Source organism: Prionailurus viverrinus, chromosome A1, assembly GCF_022837055.1.
Source record: "Prionailurus viverrinus isolate Anna chromosome A1, UM_Priviv_1.0, whole genome shotgun sequence".
Lineage (NCBI taxonomy): Eukaryota > Metazoa > Chordata > Mammalia > Carnivora > Felidae > Prionailurus > Prionailurus viverrinus.
Genome location: NC_062561.1, coordinates 195,991,643 through 196,012,570, shown reverse-complemented (window position 1 = coordinate 196,012,570; position 20,928 = coordinate 195,991,643). Strand labels below are relative to the sequence as shown.

The 20,928-nt window shown below is 38.6% G+C and overlaps 1 long non-coding RNA gene across 1 annotated transcript in view; it reads left to right on the top strand.

Moving 5' to 3' along the window:
• The window catches only part of LOC125171669 (uncharacterized), a 145,623-nt gene that overhangs the window by 18,240 nt on the left and 106,455 nt on the right, over window positions 1-20,928 (top strand). The window contains exon 2 of the long non-coding RNA XR_007154411.1: window positions 13,437-13,540. This is a non-coding gene — a long non-coding RNA (uncharacterized LOC125171669). The remainder of the gene's footprint in view (window positions 1-13,436; window positions 13,541-20,928) is intronic.

Sequence of the window (20,928 nt, the reverse complement as noted above, 5' to 3'; positions counted from 1 at the left end):
ACAGTAATCATATTTGACAATAAATCAATCCTTGAACTACAGAATTTTAGTGATAAAAGGGGCCTAAGTGGGTTTATTACTTAAATGAGAAAGCAGGCCAAGAGAGACTGACTGACTTGTACGAGGTCAAGTGACAATTTATATAAGGCTATCAAAGTGCTCTGCCATCTCTTATCTCATCTGACAGTAAGAATAATCCTATAATATGTTGAACTTGGGTTTCTTTTTTTCAAGTATTTTCTCATCAGTGAGATCGTTTCATCCCCATAACAACTCTATAAAGTAGGAGAGGATAGGAATTATTCACCCAGGCTTATATAAGGGCACAGGGTCATTGAGGGTAAGACACTTGCCCAAGGTCCCCCAAACATATAAGGGGCAGACCCAGTTCTAGAATTCATTTGTCTGGCTCTGTGTGACACTTGAATCAAATAATGCATTTATACTCAAGGACCTTCTATTTAAGTAATCATCTAAAGCAGTTGGATAGACTGATCCCTATTAAGGTTTTCAAATCTTACCATGATAAGTTATGTTATATTTGTCCTATCCAAAGGCAAATATGAGGGCCATAGAGCTGTAATTCATAGGAATAAAATTTAAATAACAGAATTTGGGGAAAATCCTATAAATGGCAAGATGAGATTAAATTTAGAGAATTTTAGATCTGGAAGAGATTATAGAATAATCTTTCTCTTCTTCATAGATAAGGAAACAGGTTCAGGGGCACCTGACTGACTTATTCAGTGGAGCCTACAGCTCTTAGTCTCAGGGTGGTAAGGTCAAGCCCCACAGTGGGCATAGAGATAACTTAAAAAAAAAAAAAAAGGAAGAAACTGAAGTGTAGAAAGTTGATGTAAGTTGCCTCAGATCCTATAGCTGGTGCGTGGTAGAGTCCATACAAGAATATGGGTCTCCCAACTTCCTGTCACTCTAAAGACTTCAGTCATGGTGATTGGGATGGAATGTGTTGTGGATAAGACACTGCATAACTGTCTGAAAGATTCTGCAGTACTTGAGTGTGTGAGGAACCCCAGCCACAGGGGGTGCTCAAGGTGAATTTTGGTGTCACCTAGACATGGAAGTAGGTATTCCGTTAAAGGCAAAGTCTCTATTGGGTTCTAATTTGACTTTAACACCTCTCAAGCCCTTGCTTATGTCCCTTTTTTAGCAGAATGTACAGGTCTCTGGGTCACAGCATTAGGTAGGCAAGAGTGCCTGGGCAGAATTTAATGACTTTGTGTTGCTTGCCTTGTATATACTTTGCACATATGACAAATGATATTCATTTTCAACTCATGAATTGATCTAAAGTTTCTTTAAAATTTTACTTCTGTTCTATTTAAAATTTATTTAAGCAAAAATGAGTTGACTTATAAAAAAGAATCTTATGTATATCATAGTGCAGATTATAGTACTTGTACACAGATCTGGCAAAATCAAGATGAGAATAAATGAGTGAAGTTGGAGAATTACTGCCCAGGAACTAGGTCCAAAGCTCTTATCTGGGGCAGGTTGAAGAGTGCACCATTTTGACGTCAGAGGATACAGATTTGACTCCTAGTCCTACCACCAAAGTCAGCTGTGCAATCCTGGGCTCGATACTTCACATCTCTGAGTCTTAGAGAGTCAGAGGCAAACAACAGTGCTTCATTTGCAAGGCTGTTTTGAAGATTAAGAAATAAGCATGAAAGGTACCAAGCCCAGTGTCCAGCACTGGGTAGGTGCTAAAGGAAGATAGCTCTGAGGATCACCGTGCTTTAGTCGTTATGAATGAAAGAAAAGGGGGAGGGCAATAAAGGAGCAAATGCTGTCTTGATTTGAACCTCCCACCTCCTCTTTTGTTTCTCCTGAAGTGGCCTGGGCAACATCACAGCTGGTTATGTACACACTTGCTCCAGGAGGTCTGTTTTGTCACTTTCTGAGAAGGCAGACTATAATCCTTGAGGCTGCTTTATCACTAGAAGACTGACTCCAAGTTTGCTTGATGGAAAAGCAGCCTTCAGGGCATGCTGGGAGGTGGATTCATTTGTTATTCGGCGTAGGAGGCCTTAGCTTCAGGGGGTTATTAAAGAACAAACAAAAATATCCCTTAAAAAAATAGGCAATGGTTTGGTGAAGCTTGAAATGTAATCCTGTGCTTCAGCCCGAAGAGAAAAGCTTCATTAAGCTTTTTGAGGTTTGCCCTGGTGGGCTGTGGTTTGCTCTGTGGGCTCCAGTTTGCTTATTTGATTTCTTAAAATATTTTGTGAAGATACTGTTTATCTTGCTTACTGTGTTTTTGCCTCCTCCTTAAGTTTTGCCCCTGAGGCTGGTGCCTCACCTACCTGGCCCTAGTCCTAGCCCTGTTTCCTGTTCCACAGAGGCCAATCCTACCCCTGCCATGAGGAAGGCGATTGTAATTACACTGTGAGGTCCCCTGCTAGTCCTAAAAGTAAATATTGGAGAAAGAGATTTTTTTTTTTTTTTTTTGCTCAATGTAAGCTGGACAACAATGAAATAGTTTGCCTTGTGAAATGACGATTGTCCTGCCAGGTTAAAGTACAACCCAGATTAGGTGACCTCATACAAGGAAGCTAAGAGTGGAGGGGGTTTTATGCATTGAATGAGAGGTTAGAATGGAAAACCTTCACTTGTAATTCTGGTATTGCATGCATTGAACCCATTCATTCTTTTATTCAACAAATATCTTTGAGTGTCAGCACTATGCTAGACACTGAATGTGGATACAAATGTAGAGACCATGCCACTATCCGCAGGAGATCCTATTTCTCAGCTGTGAAGTTGGCAGGGGTAGACAATTCCAATGAAGCAACTAGCATAAACTGAGTGCCAACTGTGTCCAAGGCATGGTTGCTGGAGACTCTACTGGGTACATATTATATAAATGGTATGGAAATAAAACATACATACCATGAAATCTCCAAATCTTATGTGTACAACTTGGTAAGTTTTAGTAAATATATCTGTATATATACCCATGAAAGCACAATCCCAGTCAAGAAATTCACAACATTTCCAATACCCCAGTAAGTGCCTATATGCCACAGGCCAGTCCTCATTTTCTCAAAGGAAACCCCTGCTTCCCTGTCTAATAGCATGTCATGGTTCTGCCTGTTCAAAGACTAAATATATGTGAAATCGCACAGCATTAGAATTTGAGTCTGGCTTCCTTAAATCAGCATGTTTTTAAGATTCATCCATACTATTTTAGGTTTTATTAGCTTTTTTTCCTTATTGATGAGTAGTATTCCACTGAAGGAATATGCTATGTTTTGTTTAACCACTCACCTATTGATAGTTATTTCCAGTTTTGAGGTATTCCAAATAAAGTGGCTTTGAAGATTTTTTGGTTCATATGGGTTTTCTTTTATGTTGGGTCTTGAGGTGGGACGATTTTCAACTTTTTAAGAAACTGTTGAATAGTTTTCCAGAGTGTTTGGACCATTTTATATTCCCACCAACAGTACATGAGAGCTTCATGTAGGAAAATACCTTGAGATTCATCCATATTATTGCATCTATTAAGAGTTTTCCTTTTTCTTTTTTCTTTTTTCTTTTTTTTTAATGTTTGCTGATTTGTTTTTGAGAGAGAGAGAACACATGCACATGCGTGTGCACGCGAATGAGAGAGGGACAGACAGAGAGGGAGAGACAGAATCCCAAGCAGGCTCCATGCTGTCAGTGAAGAACCTGACCTGGGGCACAAACTTACAAACTGTGAGATCATGACCTGAGCCAAAATCAAAAGTTAGACACTTAACCAAATGAGCCACTGAGGTGCCCCAAGAGTTTTTCTTATTATAAATAAAGTTACTATAAGCTTTTCTATAGTGGTTTTGTGTCCACAGAAATATTCATTCTCTTGGATGACTTAAGAGTGGGGTTGTTAGAGTCACATGGTTAAGTGTATACCTAGCTTTATAATAAACTGCAAAATTCTGTTGCAAAATGGTTGTAACATTTCGCATTTCTACCAGTAACTCTGAGAGTTGTAGTTGTTCTGTATTGTGGATGCATTGTGTCCCCCAAAAGATATGTTGACTTTTGAAACCCTGGTACTGGTGAACGTGACCTTATTTGGAAATAGTGTCTTGGCAGATATAATCAAGGTAAGGTGAGGTCAGACTGAAATAGAGAGGGCCCTAAATCCAATGACTGGTGTCTTTTAAGGAGAGATTTCGAGACACACAAATAGAGGGAAGACAGTCATGTGAAGATAGAGGTAGAAATTGTAGTCATGTAGTAACAAGCCAAGAACACCAGGAATTACCAGCAACAACCAGAAATTAGGGAGGGACAGGGAAGGATTCTTCCTGAGAGGACTTCAGAGGGGGCATGTCTGTGCTGACACCTTGATTTTGGATTTCTAGCCTCCAGACTGTGAGAGAACAGATTTCTGTGTTTTAAACCACCAAGTATGTAGTGATTTATTATGGCAGTCCTGGGAAATTAATATACTCCCCATTCTCTCCAGCATGTGCCTCTTTTTCTTTTTTGTGGAAAGGTGGGTATCATTCTAATAGATGTATAGTAGAATCAGTGTGGTTTTAATTTTCATTTTCTTAATGGCTAATGATGTTGAGCCTGTTTTCATGTGCTTAGTTGTCATCCACATGTCTTCTTTATTGAAATGTCTATTCAAATCCTTTTCCCAACTTAAAAAAAAATTGGCTTGTTTACTTTTATTGTGCTTTGAAGGTTCTTTATATATTCTGGATAAAAGTCTACTGCCAGACATGTGTTTTGCAAATATTTCTCCTATCTGCCCTCTTTTCATTCTCTTACCAGTGTCTTTTGTAGAGTAGATGTTTTGAATTTTGATGCACTCCAGTTTGTCAATCTTTTTCTTTTATAAATCATCTTTTTCATGTTGCATCTAAGAAATCTTTGCCTAGCTCAAGTTGCAAAGATTGTTTTCCATATTGTAGTTTATTATGTAAAATGTAATTCATCATTTATCTTTTAAAGAAATTAGAAGAAAATAGATATCTAAATTTCATTTTAACCTACCTATTTATCAGTTCTGGTGTTTGACATTTCTATAAATCTAAAGTTTCATTCAGTCTTCATTTCCTCTGTTTGCAGCCTGAAAAACTTCCTTTACCACTTGTATGTACAGATGTACTAGTAATTCATTCTCCCAACATCTATTTATCTGAATAATGTGTTTTATTTTACCTTCAGTTTTGAAGGATATTTTCAGTGGATATAGATTTATACATTAACAATTTTATTTTTTTCAACTTTAAATACACTATTGCATTGGCTTATAGTGCTTCTGTTCTCTTTGAGGAGAAATCAGTCATCATAATATTTTTATCTTCTGTATTTAATAAGCCTTTTGTCTCTGGTTGCTTTTAAGATCTTTCTCTTTCTCTTTCACTTGTAGGAATTTCTGATATAGGATTTTCTTTATATTAATTGTACTTGGTGTTTTCTGTGATTTTTATCTCTGATTTGATCTTTTTCACAGTATTTGGAAAGTTTTCAGCCATTATTTCTTTAGTTACATTTTATTCATTTTTCTCTTTCATATCCCTGTGAGTCTCTAATTACACACATTAGGATGCTTAGGTCATTGAAACTCTGTTCACATTTTTCCAAATACTTTTCCCTCTCTTCTTAAAATTGGGTAATTTCTATTGATCTCCTTCCAAGTTTGCTAACCCCTTTGCCTGTAGTTTTCATTCTGCTGTTAATTCCATTTAAGGAATATTTCATATCTAACATTACATGTGTTATTGCTAGAATTACCACTTGGTTCTTTCTTATAACTTAAATTTCCCTTTTGCTAATTCCCTCTCTTTATTCATTATAACTGTATTTTTTCATTTAACTTTTTGAACCCATTCCTAATATGGCTGATAATTACATCTATGACCCTCTGGGGGTCTATTTCTATTACTTGCCTTCTCCCTTGATTTTTGTTGTGTTTTTCTTTTCTTCTCACATACAGTAATATTGGATATTGTGGATGATGCATTGTAGATACTTTTTTTAAAATTTTCTTTTAATGTTTATTTTTGAGAGAGAGAGAGAGAGAGAGAGAGAGAGAGAGAGAGAGAGAGAGAATGAGCGGGGGAGGGGCAGAGAGAGAGGGAGACACAGAATCTGAAACAGGCTCCAGGCTCCGAGCTGTCAGCACAGAGCCTGACACAGTGCTCAAACTCACAGACCATGAGATCATGACCTGAGCCAAAGTTGGATGCTCAACTGACTGAGCCACCCAGGCACCCCATTGTAGATACTTTATGTTTAAAAAACTTGTCCCTCTCTTAGGAAGCTACTGAGTCATCATGTTGAACTTGTGAAGGATTGATTTGATACATCTTTAGAATATGTATGTTTCTCATTTGCTCTTAATCCTTATGAGAATCCCTTAATTCTGAGACAGAATCTTTCCCCTGTGTTACAGCTTTTCTGGAGCATTAAGGGAAAGCCCAAGGCGTTTATCAAGCATTTCTAACGTGGTTAACCCCCCCAAAACTGTCTCCTCTGAACTGGGCAGTGGCTAAAATGCCACGTTAGGCCTGTTGCCTTCCACTGTTGATTTCAGCTGAACTCACTGAACCTGTCTTCACTCTATTCTGGAGTAGGCCAAAGATTTGAGAAATCTTTACACTCAGGTTTTTGTGCTTCCCACTCTATAGGTTTCCTGTATCTTTTTCATCAGTTTTGAGCAACTCTGGTAGCAATGAAATCTTCTGATGCTTTTAGCCAACAAGACTGCAGCTTTCTGGATGAATACAATGTAGTCTGCACCATGTGGACCAGAGATGTCCTCAGGAAAAAATAGACATGGATCTTAAGCCTGTGGCTTCCTGCTTTCATGGATAGAATATACTCCAGGAGCGTTGAGTGGTTGAGTTGGTTATTAGTCTCAACTCTAGATTTCTGCTCAGGTCATGATCTCATGGTTCATGAGTTCAAGCCCCATGTTGGGCTCTGTGCTGACAGCATGGAGCCTGCTTGAGATTCTGTCTCTCCCTCTGTCTGCCTCTCTCTAGCTCTCTCTCTCTCTCTCTCAAAATAAATAAATAAACTTAAAAAAAAAAAAGAATACACTCCAGTTACTGCCTGCTTTTGATCACTCTAAGTGCCTTAAGATAGTTTTGTTTTTTAAAAAGTATCTCATTCACAACTTATTATTTGTAGCTGGGTTAGTTCAATACAAGCTAATCTATTATTGATGGAATTAGAACTTCTCTTTACTCTGTGAATTGTTATGTTTTCCCTCATAATAGAATAACAAATAGCAGTTATTGTTACTACTGTTTTCCTGATGAGTAAAATAAGGCTAAGAGAGAATAATTGACTTTCTCTAACTTATCCAGCTTGCAAGTGGTACCGTCTGACTTTAAACCCTTTAGTTTTAGTTGCAAATCTGCAGCACTGCATATGATAGGAATTTAGGGTAAAGAAGGAAAAAAAAATCATATGACTTCAGGGGAAAACTCAGTGCATTGGTGGTAGGCACATTCTATGCTTGTTTGGGCCATACAACAGCCAAAGAAGGAAGTTATTGCAATGACCCAGGTATTTTACTCATGTCACTGTTGATAAAATATACGCACAGCTTGCAGACATGGTGTCTTCCTGACTTCGCTTACTAGGCTGTGTTAAATCATTGATCCTTCTGTCAAATGTAGGACTGCTTACTAGGCAAATGAGGTAACATTAGGTGACCCATAGATGGAATGGCATTGTATAGTCATCTAACAGAAAAATAAGTCCTAGTAAAAGACATTGAAGATTCTATAGCTAATGTACTAATCAGCATGGGCTGCCATAACAAAATACCATAGACCAGTTGCCTTATACAAGAGAAATTTATTTTCTCACCTTTTGGGAGACTAGAAGTCCAAGATCAAGGTTCTAGCCAATTGAGTTTCTGGTAAGATCTCCTACTGGCTTGGTGATGATTGCCCTCTTGCTATGTCCTCATATGGCCTTTCCCTGATGTGGAGAGAAAGAATTCTGGCATCTCTCCTTCTTAAAAGAGAGATATCAATCCCATGACCAGGGCCTGACCCTCATGAACTCATCTAACACTAATTTACTTTCAAAGATCCATCTCCAAATACCATCACATTGGTGGCTGGGGCTTCAGCATATGGATGTTGGGGAAAAAAATTCAGCTAAACACTAATTTCCGTGTAATATCTGAAATGACTAAGGCCACACAGTTAGAAGCAGATCTGAGAGCTTCTCAGACACTCTATATTGCTCAATGCTTTTTCACCAGAAGATAGTTCATTGACTGAGTTTGTCAAGGAGGAGGACTCTTTTCCTTAACTGTTAGGTAATCAGGAGACTTGTGTAAGAATTGTCCTTGCTTATGAGCAGAACAAGCAATTACCTATCCATAATAATTTGACATGTACCAACTATTCTAAAATATCCCTGACTTTGTCCCTGAAACGTCCACCATGAAAGGAATTCCACTGGATAAATACATGGCCTTTAATAGTGATGGCCTGGTTAGAGGTATGTCATTTAGCATTTTAGTGTAAATTAGTTGATATAATCTCTTTTGATATGAGAGCTTCTATGGATTAACATTAATTGGAAAACCTTCCACTACATGTGTTCTCTTCGTTGTGTTATTAACTTGAATCTGTTTTCTTATCTGTCAATGGGAATAATGGTAGCATGACTCTCTTAGTTGCTATAAAGAGAAATTGTACCTAACCTTCATATTAGAGTATCAGACACATTGTAAGTCACAATAAGAGATAGCTGCTAATAGTTAATCATGATGATCATGATGAGGATGAAAGAGAATAGTAGCTGAATTAGGGTGCACTGATGCTATTGGGAAGGCTCTCTGGGGCCTCTTGGGTATTCACGGACCAGTATAAATACATTGAGAATATGTGATCTGTAAGGGGAAAAGAGGGCCATATACAAAGAAGAGAAAGACAGAGCATAAAAAACAGATTAGAAAGACAACCAGAATGGAAGAAAATATTTGCTAATTATATATCTGATAAAAGGTTAACACCTAGAAAATATAAAGAACTTCTACAACTTAACAACAGAAACAAAATAACCCAATTAAAAATGGGCAACAAATTTGAATGGATATTTCTCCAAAGAAGATGTGTGAATGAACAATAAGTACAGAAAAAGATGTTCAACATCACTCATCATTAGAGAATAAAAATAAGAACCATAATGAGATAGCACTTCACATCCATGAAGATGGCTATTATAAAAAACAAAACAAAACAAAACAACAACAAAAGACCCAGAAATGAACAAGTGTTGGAGAGGATGTGGAATACTTGTGCATTGCTGGTAAGAATGTAAAATGGTTCAGCTACTGTGGCAAGCAAATCACTTCCTCAAAAAGGTAAACATAGAATTATCACATGATCCAGCAATTTCACTCCTAGGTATATTCCCAAAATAATTAAAATTAGGGACTTAAATAGACACTTACAGACCCATGTTCATAGTAGCTTGATTCACAATAGCCAAAAGAGAGAAACAACCCAAATCTCTATCAACAGATCGATCAGTAAATAAAATGTACATGTATTGTATATACATACAATAGAGGATCATTTGGCCAGAAAAAGGAATGAAATTCAGATACATGCTATGACATGGGATTTATTTTTCCCAACCTCATGAATTTTGAAATAGGCCAGATACAAAAGACAGATATTGTGATTCCACTGATATGAGGTACCTAGAATAGGCAAATTCATAGACACAGAAATAAGAAGTTACCAGGGCTGGGGGGAGAGAAGAATGAAGAATTATTGTTTAATGGGTACAGAGTTTCTGTTTGGGATCATGAAGAAGTTTGGAAATAGATAATGGTAAGGCACTGAATTATGCACTTAAAGACAGTTAAGATGTTGTGCTCCTGGGAGGCTCAGTCCGTTAAGTGTCTGACTCTGTATTTCAGCTCAGGTCATGATCTCACTGTTTGTGGGACTGAGCCCCACATTAGGTTCTGTGCTAACAGCGTGGAGCCTGCTTGGGATTCTCTCTCTCTCCCCCCCTCTCTCTCTGCTTCTCCCTCACTCACTCTTTATGTCTCTGTCTGAATACAAATAAATAAACTTAAAAAAAGTTAAAATGCTAAATTTTATGGTATATACATTTACCACAATAAAAAAATTTAAACATAGATTGGAAATATTAGAGTTGAATTTTATCTGCATGATTTTGCCCAGAACAGTATAGAATTATACACAAATTTGCATTCCCATTTATAAGGTGAAATTATGAGTCCCAAGATAGTGGCAGAGCATATTATGGTAACCTAGAGAGAAGGGTGAGGCCAGTACCCAAACTCCATGTTATTGGTATATGTATTGAAGTTAGTTTCTAAGAGGGTAGTGTTATTAATAACCCATTTTAGCGGATATTTTTTTTGAGCTCCTACTCTGTGTCAAGCTCTATTCTGGGTGTTTCTGTGGACTGTCTGTAGATATCTAAAGCACAATTCCTAATCTCAAGGATTTCTGGTTGGGAACAATAGTTTAAGTACACATAAAATTGCTTTTGAGAAGTACAAGATTAAAAGTGTAAGAGCTGGGTTGGGTAATCTAAAACTATCAAGATGAGATTCAGCAAGGGCTAGTGATGTCTGGGAAGGCTCCGACCCTGAGTGGGGTCTTGATTTGGGCTAACATGTTGATAAGCCTGAAAAGTGCCAGATCTCCTGCATTATTGATGGATATCCTCATGAATGCTGAGCTGTTCAGGGGCCTGTGGTTCCAGAAAGAGGCTAAAGGATTTATCCAAGCTCCCCATGAAAACTGTACTAACTGGATTACCTGCTAACATGGATTGAGGCTTCGAGTGGGATTAATTCCAATCGCAGTGAATTAGTTTCTCTTTTTTTTATCCCTTTCCTTCTTTTCTCTATAACTTGACTCTTTGGCAGAGCCAAATGGGACAGTGGGTACAATACTCAATTTGAGTTTCTTGGAGTTAAAGGAATCTGGGGAAGGAGCTTAGTAAGTGACCTTTCCCTGGTTTTTACACCCTACTGGATTCAATTCAGTAGTGAGTAAGACTTATTTCTCAACCTCTATCCCTCAACCTTGTAGGCTCAACTACTGTTTTAGTGTTCCTGAACATTCAGGGTAGGGTTGGAGGCCTACTCCAGATAGTTCCAATGTGGAGGCTATAGAATTGCTGTTCACTCATAAACAACTCAAGGTTGTTCAGTCAATGAGATCTATTTCTAGAGAGCTTTCCAAGTCCTTGGTCATACTGTCATGGCATCATTGATGAAGAATTGTCAGCAGAACCTTCTCATCTTCTTCTCTTGCCCTTTTCTCTTCCTTGGCCCCCTCTTGTTCATGTCCCTTCCATATCAATTGTGTATTGCTGAAAGATTAAGTTCTGGGCATACAAAAAGAAAAAAAGCTCATAGCTTATCCTTAATAAATGTTTTCTAAACTGAACCGAATGTATAAGCATAGTCTCTTGCTGTTGAGAGCCTCTGCCTGGCATGTAAGTCTGGCCATAAAATGACCCCACTCACTCTTCCATATGCACCTGATCCCATAGTATCCTCTAATCCAAACATGTCTATCTTGTCTTTTATACAGAGTGTGAGCATTTTACACTCTACAGCTTGACATGCTGATATCTCTGTATGAAATCCCTCTTTTTATTCCCTATTTTGGCCCTTCAAATCCCATCGCCTTTCTAGATAGTTTTTCAGGCATTACTTGGCCTCCCCTAGTTTTCTGTATCCTCTGCCTCCATGTCATTCTCTGTAATAATTAGTGTGCACACAGCAGACTTTATCACCCACTCCTGGCCAATGCTACTAGGGTGTGTTTCCATGTGTGTCTGTCTGTTTCAATATCATTGTGAAACTTTATTGGCTTTTCTGCACATCACCACACACTGAACGATTACTTTTGTAGCTTGTCAGGTCTTTATTGGGCATCTAATCCGAGTATTGCCTCAAGTGGTTCTAAGAAGCTCTTTCTATAATTCCTCCAAATTTTTAGTTGGCATAGATACTCGTCTCAGCTCTGGCTCAGTCTGTGGCTGGAATTAAGGCTCAGTTTGTGCCTGGGGGTTATGAGTCAATCTGTGACTGAGGTCTGAAGACAATTTATGCAGGAGTTAAATCATCACAGTAAATACATAACAAAAATTGTAATTAATCAACTTTTTTCTCTGTTTATCTTGCATGAATATTTCATTAATTGCTGTATCCCCATTGCCCAGAAGACAGCCTGGAACACAGTAGGCACTTTAATAGTTGTTGAATAAGAATTAATGAATGGTCTCACTCTATGGCCAATGAGGGCTCATAATTGGTTGGGGTTAAGGCTAATTCTGTGTCCAGGGTTAGATGGAAATCTGTGGCTAATTTCAGGGATAAGTCTGGTCATTTGTAGCTGAGATTAGGTTTTAGTCTGTTAGTGGGAGCAAGGTATAGCTTGTGGTCACCCTCACAGGCTGAGTGGGAGACTAGGGTTGGGAGGCAGTGCCCCATCAAGGGACAGAGTAGGCAGACTGGCTCAAATGGGATCCAATTCTTAATCTCAGGCTCCTTGTCATTTAGTGCTGAATCTCAGCATTAGCTATCCATTGGTAATGGGAAGTTTAACATTGGACAAATCTGCCAGAACATACTATGTGATTGCAACCTAGGGCAGCAGATGGACTGTAGAACATTTATACCACCTTCTGCATGGACTTCAAAGATAGCTTTCAGCTCATTTTTAGGTAAGGAGATTTCCAACTTCATCAGCTACTGAAGGCTTTACTTCACAGTTTGGAAATGAATAGCCTAATTTCAAGACCTAGAATAGGGATTTTACTATAGTGATGGTTGGGTAGGGAAGGAGTTGATGAATTATGATTTTAAATTGTTCAGTGGTCCTATGCGCTCACTTGCTCTCTGTTCTATTTAAACGTCAGTCCCTGGCACCTCTATTGCGGTGTCTCTCTGACTGCTGCTGTGTTGGTCTTGAGTTCCTCTGGCTGGCTGTCTCACTGCCCATCTCTAGTTTTCTTTTGTCCTCTCTTGGTTTTTAGCAGTCACCTTGCTGGGTTCTTGCTGAGGCAGCACTGCTCCCAAATGATTAATAACTTGGAAAATGGCTCTGAGTCTAGTGATGGATTAATCCCAGTGGAGAAGGAATAGCTGGGAGGCCAGATGCCCTGGAAAGGAAATGACCACTGGAAGCCTTTCACCCAGGTCTGGGCAAATTCTCTCTCCAACAAGGCCATTGCTTGGATATACAGAAACTTCTCTCTCACTGCTGTACCATCTACAGCATCTCAGCTTCCAGGTCCTGTTACTGTTTTATGATCAAAACTTACCAGTTTGGGGTCCTATACTTTGATCTCCCCTTTGAGCCAAAATACCCAGGTTTTGATCTTGGATTTTTTTTATAAAACAACTGTTATACTTTGTAAAAGCCATTTAATCTCTCTAGACCTCAGTTTCCTCATTTGTGGAATGGAAATGATAGTCTGCCTAAGGATAAAAAGAGGCGATACATTTGTCAGCGCTTCATAAATTGAAAATTTCCATCCAAAGGTAAGAATCAGTTTTATGGATATTCCTGTATAATTTTTTTTTCATCATAGAAGAGAGATTTTTAATGTGATAATTTGGAGTCATGAAGAAATATGGGTATTACGGCACCAAGAGAGGGCAGGGAGATATATACCTATATTTGGCTGGGATAATGGGTACTTCTCAGTTATTTTTATCAGAAACTGATTTTTTGCCTACATGTGTAGATATTCCCTCTTTTGGTTGAACACAAACAGATTTATTCATTATGTCTATATGCATGCAAACACAATGCAAACTCATACATGTTGGAGGGAATAATTTGAGGATTGAATATTTGATCTTTCAGACAAGATAGGGTGCGTTCAGGGTGGTATGATGTTTCCATGAGAGTACATGATTCTTAATGAGACACATTTTTTTTTTTTGGCGAGAAATTACTACAAGGAAATACAGACATGATTGATTCTGCTCTGTCTTTATTCTCTTTTTTTTTTTTTTTTAATTTTTTTTTTCAACGTTTATTTATTTTTGGGACAGAGAGAGACAGAGCATGAACGGGGGAGGGGCAGAGAGAGAGGGAGACACAGAATCGGAAACAGGCTCCAGGCTCTGAGCCATCAGCCCAGAGCCCGACGCGGGGCTCGAACTCACGGAGTGCGAGATCGTGACCTGGCTGAAGTCGGACGCTTAACCGACTGCGCCACCCAGGCGCCCCTGTCTTTATTCTCTTTGAATCTATTATGAGCAAAATGTTTTGTCCATGCTTATTGATCAGCCATCTTGGATGAGGGGTCCATGCCACACAGAAAGCCTTTCATGCTTGTGACCCATCATCTTGGATGAAGAATCTTTCTCAGAAACTTCATTCAGCTAATACTTTTGGACCACTTACAGTATTGCCGTTGGGGATTAGCTACAGCAAGATAGACATACTCTCTGCCTTTATTAAGCTTACCTTTGCCATTCTATTTGCCAGGTGCTTTTCTAATCACTGTAAATGGAATGGTGAGCAAGAGAGACAAGGTCCCTGTTCTCCTAGAGACAGACAATCCACAAATAAAAGTATATTAGGTAGGTTTCATAAAGAGAATCAAACATGATGATGAAGAGGGCAAATATCAATGTTATGGTCAAGAAAGACCACCTCTAACATTAAAACAGACAAAAAAAGGGGCACCTGGGTGGCTCAGTCAGTTAAGCATCTGGCTTCAGCTCAGGTCATGATTTCACGGTTCATGAGTTCAAGCCCTGCATTGGGTTCTGTGCTGACAGCTCAGAGCCTGAAGCCTGCTTTGGATTCTGTGTCTCCCTCTCTCTCTGCCCCTACCCCACTTGTGCTCTGTCTGTCTTTCTCAAAAATAAACAAACATTAAAAAAAAAGAAAGACCACCTCTGAGCATGTGACATTTAAGCCCAAACTTGCATGACAAGAAGGAGCAAGTCATGCAAAGATTTAGGACAATGAAAAAACAGAACGAGGGCAGTGTAGTTGGTGCCTTATGGGCAAGTGACTGTGTAGGACAGGATGAAATTGATTAAGGTTAAAACCGTCTAGAACATTGAAGGCTGTCAATTCTAAGTGCGTCAGGAACCTACTCATTTTAAGCAGCAAAGTAATACGGTTTCATACATATTTTTAAAGGATCAGATGCTTATTCTGGCTATTTGTGCACAATGGATTATTAGGATTGAAATGATAGCAAACCCAGGGAAGTATTTTAGTGATCCAGACAAAAGATGAGAGAGGTTGCACTGGGGAATTAGTTGTGGAGGTAGAGAGAAGAATAATTAAAAGCATATGTCACCTTTAGTGGAAAATTAAAATACAATGACAGCAATTCCCTTTTCCCCCTTAAGGGGAAAGGGGGTTAAGGGAATTGCTGTCATTGTATTTTAATATGTTTACTCATCCAACTCTATAGACTGTAAGCTTCTTGAGGGCAGAAACTTTCTTTAAATATCCCTTGGTCTTAGCACAATATTTGGTGTGAGTATATATGGAATGGATGAGTGAACGCACACAGGCATGTATACAAGAATGTAAGTAGCGACAAACTATCTTAAAGGTTTTCCTTTTCCTACTTAAAATTTACAAGTCCTGTGTTTGTATTTGATATGTATTTTTTGTCTGTTTTTCCTCTTTATAGCTGAATTTTAATAATACCAGAGCAACATGATATTTGTATTAAAGCCAACTAACCCATGACTGTTCAGGAGTGATTTAAAAGCCTCAAACAGTGGCAGTTTTATTTCACCAAGGTAGATTCTGTGAACTTCATTTTCCATTTGCTTTTTATCCTATTGAGGCCTGATCCTCCCAGAAGCCTAGCTTCTGGGCAGAGGCCAGTTGTAATTGACTCAAATTGATTGCTCATTGAGAAATGAGGGCTAAGTCATCGAGACTGGAAATTCGAGCTGCAAGTTCCATCAAGTCAGACTTTCTGCAAAGACTCCTCAGCCTGGGGAGCGAGACTCATCCAACAGGGACTGGTGTGGAGGAAGATTTAAATTGGAGCTGCTTTTCCATAGCCTTTGGAAAGCTGCTGATTCATCTTCTAAACTGGGCCAGATCAAAAGCAAAGCTGAAGCAACTTTCTCAGGCATTTGCCCTAGGAGAGGAATGAGTCTAGCCTTCCACATAGAAATAAAGTGGTTTGTAGGTTGTATCATCTCACTAGGAGTAAAAAGATCCTATTGACTGCCTGTGGCCATGCCAGGAACCTTGAAATGCCCATTTCTTCCTTGATTTAAAGCATCAAAGATCCCCTTGGAGATGCTAATGTTATGATGAAGCTAGGTTAAATGATCTGCTGTCTGTGTCAATGCTGATATTCTAGGATATTACAATTCTTAATCTCTGAATAGGAGTCCTTGGAATTGTAGACCCTTCTCCAAGTTAAAGTCAGGCACAGGCTAATAAATCCATTCCGCATTCTTTGAATGCCAACCATGGTTCTTCCGCAGCCATGGTCCTGAAAAAACTATTCCAGCCAGAGGAAGAAACCTGGTTTTCCTGAGATAAGGAGCTGATAGCACATTGGAGATTAGCTACCTTTATTCTTTATGTGTCCATTCATCCCAGCATTCATTCACAAAGTGTCTGTCAAACATGTCACCTGTTTGTATGGAAAAATCCAGGCCTAGAGAAAGCAAAGAGACTTGCCTGAAGTTAGCCATTTGGTGGCAGATCTTAATTCTGGTTTCCTTTCTCAATTCTTACACTAGCAAGAAATGCCCCTTTGTTTAATGCATGGTTTCATCATGATGTAGCCATTTTCCTAATCACAGAACAAGGACATACCAGCACTACTTTAATGAAAAAAAAAAAAAACAAAAAAAACACCAAAACCCAAAAAGCCATTTTATAGGTCCCCATCATTGGCTTCATAGAAGCTTGGAGAGTTAACAGGAAATCACCTTTGTTTATGTCTGGTGGATTTAGGAACATCAGAGTAAGAAGCAGTTGAGACCCATGAATCTGGAGGTAGCTAATTCAAATTGGATACATTCCACGGACCTGTGAAGAGTTTTCTAAGGCAGTTAACATCATATACTTAATTTCAGGACTCTCCCTCTTCTAAAGATTTTTAGAGCAATTTCACACTAAATGAGAAGACTAGCCCGAATTAGGAAACACAGAGACTTGCAATTTTCTATTACCTACTAACACCAGTCTAAATAAGTGGGTATCCTTAGTTAAACTCATCGAAGTAACAGATGGGAATGTTATGGAGTTAACGTATAATTAAAAGTATAAGGGCAGTGCACCTAATTTGTGTGAGAATGTGTGAAAAATAATTTTCTTTAAGGTTTTTTAAACATTTCCTCTGAATATGTCCTAATACTGTTTTGTTTAATAAACTTTGCTTGTATACAGGAGGCATTTTAGCTTATGACTTCAGCTGAATTAGAGTCAGAATGATCTTGTTCCAACAATTACCAGCTATTTAGCCCTAGGAAATTTTACCAATATTGTGGAGCCTCCATATTTTCAATAGTAAAATTGGCGTAATAATACCAGCTGTAGTATTTTAAGTATTTTACTGACTTTCTGGGATTGTTGCGAGATTTTAATTAGGCAATACGTGTGAAGTGTTTAGTGCACTGCCTCTCACATAGGTGTGAAACAGTGCTCAGTGAATACTAATATTATATTTATTAATACTAATATCAGACATTTCAGATATTGGCTTCCCACTTTCAAACTATCACAAGTTTCCCATTAGTGGATGATGACAAGAGCTAAGTAAGCAGAGGTTACCATCACAGTAAATATTGATAATGGTGAGCCTTGTTAGAAAAGTAACATACAAATATTATACAGCACCCTCTATCCCTAGCAAGGTCTGGAGCAGTACTCAATAATTAAACACAAATATTTCTTAGCAGGTACAAATCTGACTCTTCAAGTCAGAGAGTGGATTTTCGTTCCTGGCAAAGCTTCGATGAATTTTGAATTATTTAAAACCACCTACTTGAAAGGACATGAGTCGCTCATTGACATACTAGGCCATTACTTTGATATATGGTTCCTTCTAAAGCTCTGTGTCAGTGTAACCTGTGTCCCAGCCAGGCTGCTGGCTAGTCACACTCTCGCTCTATTGACTTGCCAAGGGGAATTATTTATTTGGCACCAATTATATGCTCCCTACTGTATGGCAGTTGGTGGTAATAATAGCTTGGGTTTGTTTGGGACCTTTCCTCCAAGGAGTTGAGAGGACGTTCAGATGCACAAGGAAGGATGAGCTTCCATGTTGCCCCTCGTTACTTACAGCTCTTGGCCTCCTGCACACCACCTGGGGTTGATGATCATGTTGAGATGTACATTGAAGAAAATGACAGTGGGAATGCAGATGAAGAACAGAGGAAGAGAAAGGAAGGAGAACACTGAGGAGAGGAGCAGCAAAGAGAGAAACAGTAAAAGAACTCTAATTTCATTGCTACACGGAGGCAGAATATGTTTTTGATTGATGGTACAGGCAACCTGCAGAGGAAGAGAGACCTCGATAGTATGTTACCCTTATTTCCATTGGGAGCCAAATCCTCATCCTGGCATTCAAGTTTCATCCAACCTATGTAACTCTCTTTTGTCGTCCATCTCGACTGAGTTGGACTACCAACTTCAGGGCCTAGAGTTCCCCATTTTACAAGGAAAACCTGAATTAAGATGAACTCTAGAATAACTCATCATAATCTCTAATGATAAAGTTTCAGCACTGGAAAGGATGAGAGTGGACGGCATCTGTCTTGTCATGTCCCCAAACCGTAATCCCTACTCAAACATGTGAGATGTTGGTTCTCAAACACCTGCGGCTATGGAAGTCTCCACACTTGTTGAGAAGCTCTGGCTGTAAGAAAGGTCTTCTTTACTTTTACTTGAAATCTGTTTGTTTTCCTCTAATGCCTAGTGTTATGGAAGACTTACTAGCCATTGTTCTGTTGTTTTACGTTCATAATTTCCAAGCCTCTGAATAATTTTGAACGATAGATATCTTTACCCTCCTTTCTTTAAAGAGGAGAAAATAAGGCTCAGGGAGGTTAAAAGGCTCATCTCATCTCACACATATGAATATGCTCAAGTGATATGCAAAGCCAAGTCTTACTATAAGTATTCTCTTGACACTTTTTATTTATGTTTTTAAAATTTTTTTTTAACATTTATTTTTTTGAGAAAGAGAGACAGAGTACAAGCAGGGGAGGGGCAGAGAGGGAGAGAGAGACACACAGAATCTGAAGCAGGCTCCAGGCTCTGAGTTGTCAGCACAGGGCCCGACATGGGGCTCGAACCCACAAACCGTGAGAACATGACCTGAGCCGAAGTTGGACACTTAATGGATTGAGCCACCCAGGTGCCCCTCTCTTGCCACTTTTTAACTAATGGCATTCCCTTCCTTATTAGCTATCAAAACCCCACTTGCTTTTGAGGTTACCGTAAATCTTGATTCTTCTATGAAACCTTCTTTTGGCTATCCCATTTTATGGTGTTCAACTTTCTATTACGAGGTGCCACAGAAATTTAGTTCTATAAATTCTTATGGCAGTTACTCCATAAGACCATGCATCATGAAATCTCTTCTGCAGTGAACTTGAACTTTATTTAAATATTGTTTGATTATTTAGACTCATGAATACCAGAAACAGAAGAGACATAAGGGATAATAAAAATGACAATAGTTAGTATTTGCGAGTATTTTCTATGAATGATTAAGTGACTTACTTGCATTAATTCATTCAATCCAAACAAAGCCTTGTGAAGTATGCACATATATTATTTTCATTTACAAATGGAAACATAAATAGAAAGAAATTAGTTAAATTTCTCGTTGTTAACAGCTATAGGTTCAGTTAGTTAAATTGAAATGGATTTGAAATGAAAAGTTATTTTTTTCTTAAATTTGTCAGCAAAGCCTGATCTGACACGTACTGATTTTGTGGCAAAGCTTGATCTGACCTGACATTAGACTATAATTATTTATTTTACTTATTGTTCACATTCATATGTTTTGCTGCAGAAATATTTTTGTTTAATGTTTGAGTACTGCTCTAGACCTTGCTAGGGTTAGGGAGGCGTTATATTTGTATATTATTTTCCTAACCCTGTGCCCCTCCAGCTGCGCATATCTGATATTTAGAAATACATCTGCCCCTAAAGGCATTTTTTTTTCTGGTGCAAATAGGTGGTTTATTATTATTATTATTAAAGCATAGCTTTTTATTAAAGCCCACCCGTGGGCAGAGAGAGCTGCACTGGGATTGTGAGGAACGATTGATTATGTAGTTTTAAGTTAGGGAGGAAGGTGGGTTGAGATAAAGGAAGTTTCCAAAAAGGATTTTCATATGTTAAAGAAGACTTACAGGATCCTGGAGTCAAGCTAATGTTGCTTTTTGCCCCTAAAGGTTTTTGCAGAAAGAATTTAGATCTGTAGTTCATGGTAAAAGAGCCATGTTTCAAATCAGACTATTAGATACCAGAGTCTGAATTCATAACAACTACACTAATTTTACTAACACTTCATGCAAAATATAAAAAAGCACAAAAGTCAAGGAAGAGCAGTGATTAATATTATATGAATGATAAAATACATGTTCTTTATATTTTAGCAGCCTTTCAAACAGGATACTTTTTCTGTGTCCGTGCCTTGTCTCCCACCTGAACTCTTAGCTCTTTGGGGACAGAGGCAATACCTGAGATACAGGCATTTCCTACTGGGACCCGTCATAGCATAGTGGTTAAGGGAACCCAAGCTTTGTGGTCACAGGGCCCTGTGGTTGGACTACAGCTTCATCACTTACTGGCCGCTATGGCTGGGGCCATGTGCATAACTAGAAAACACGGTGAAGACACATTATAGGAAATGACACACTGAGGGAATGAGGGGTATAACACGTGGACAGAGCCCAGAGTA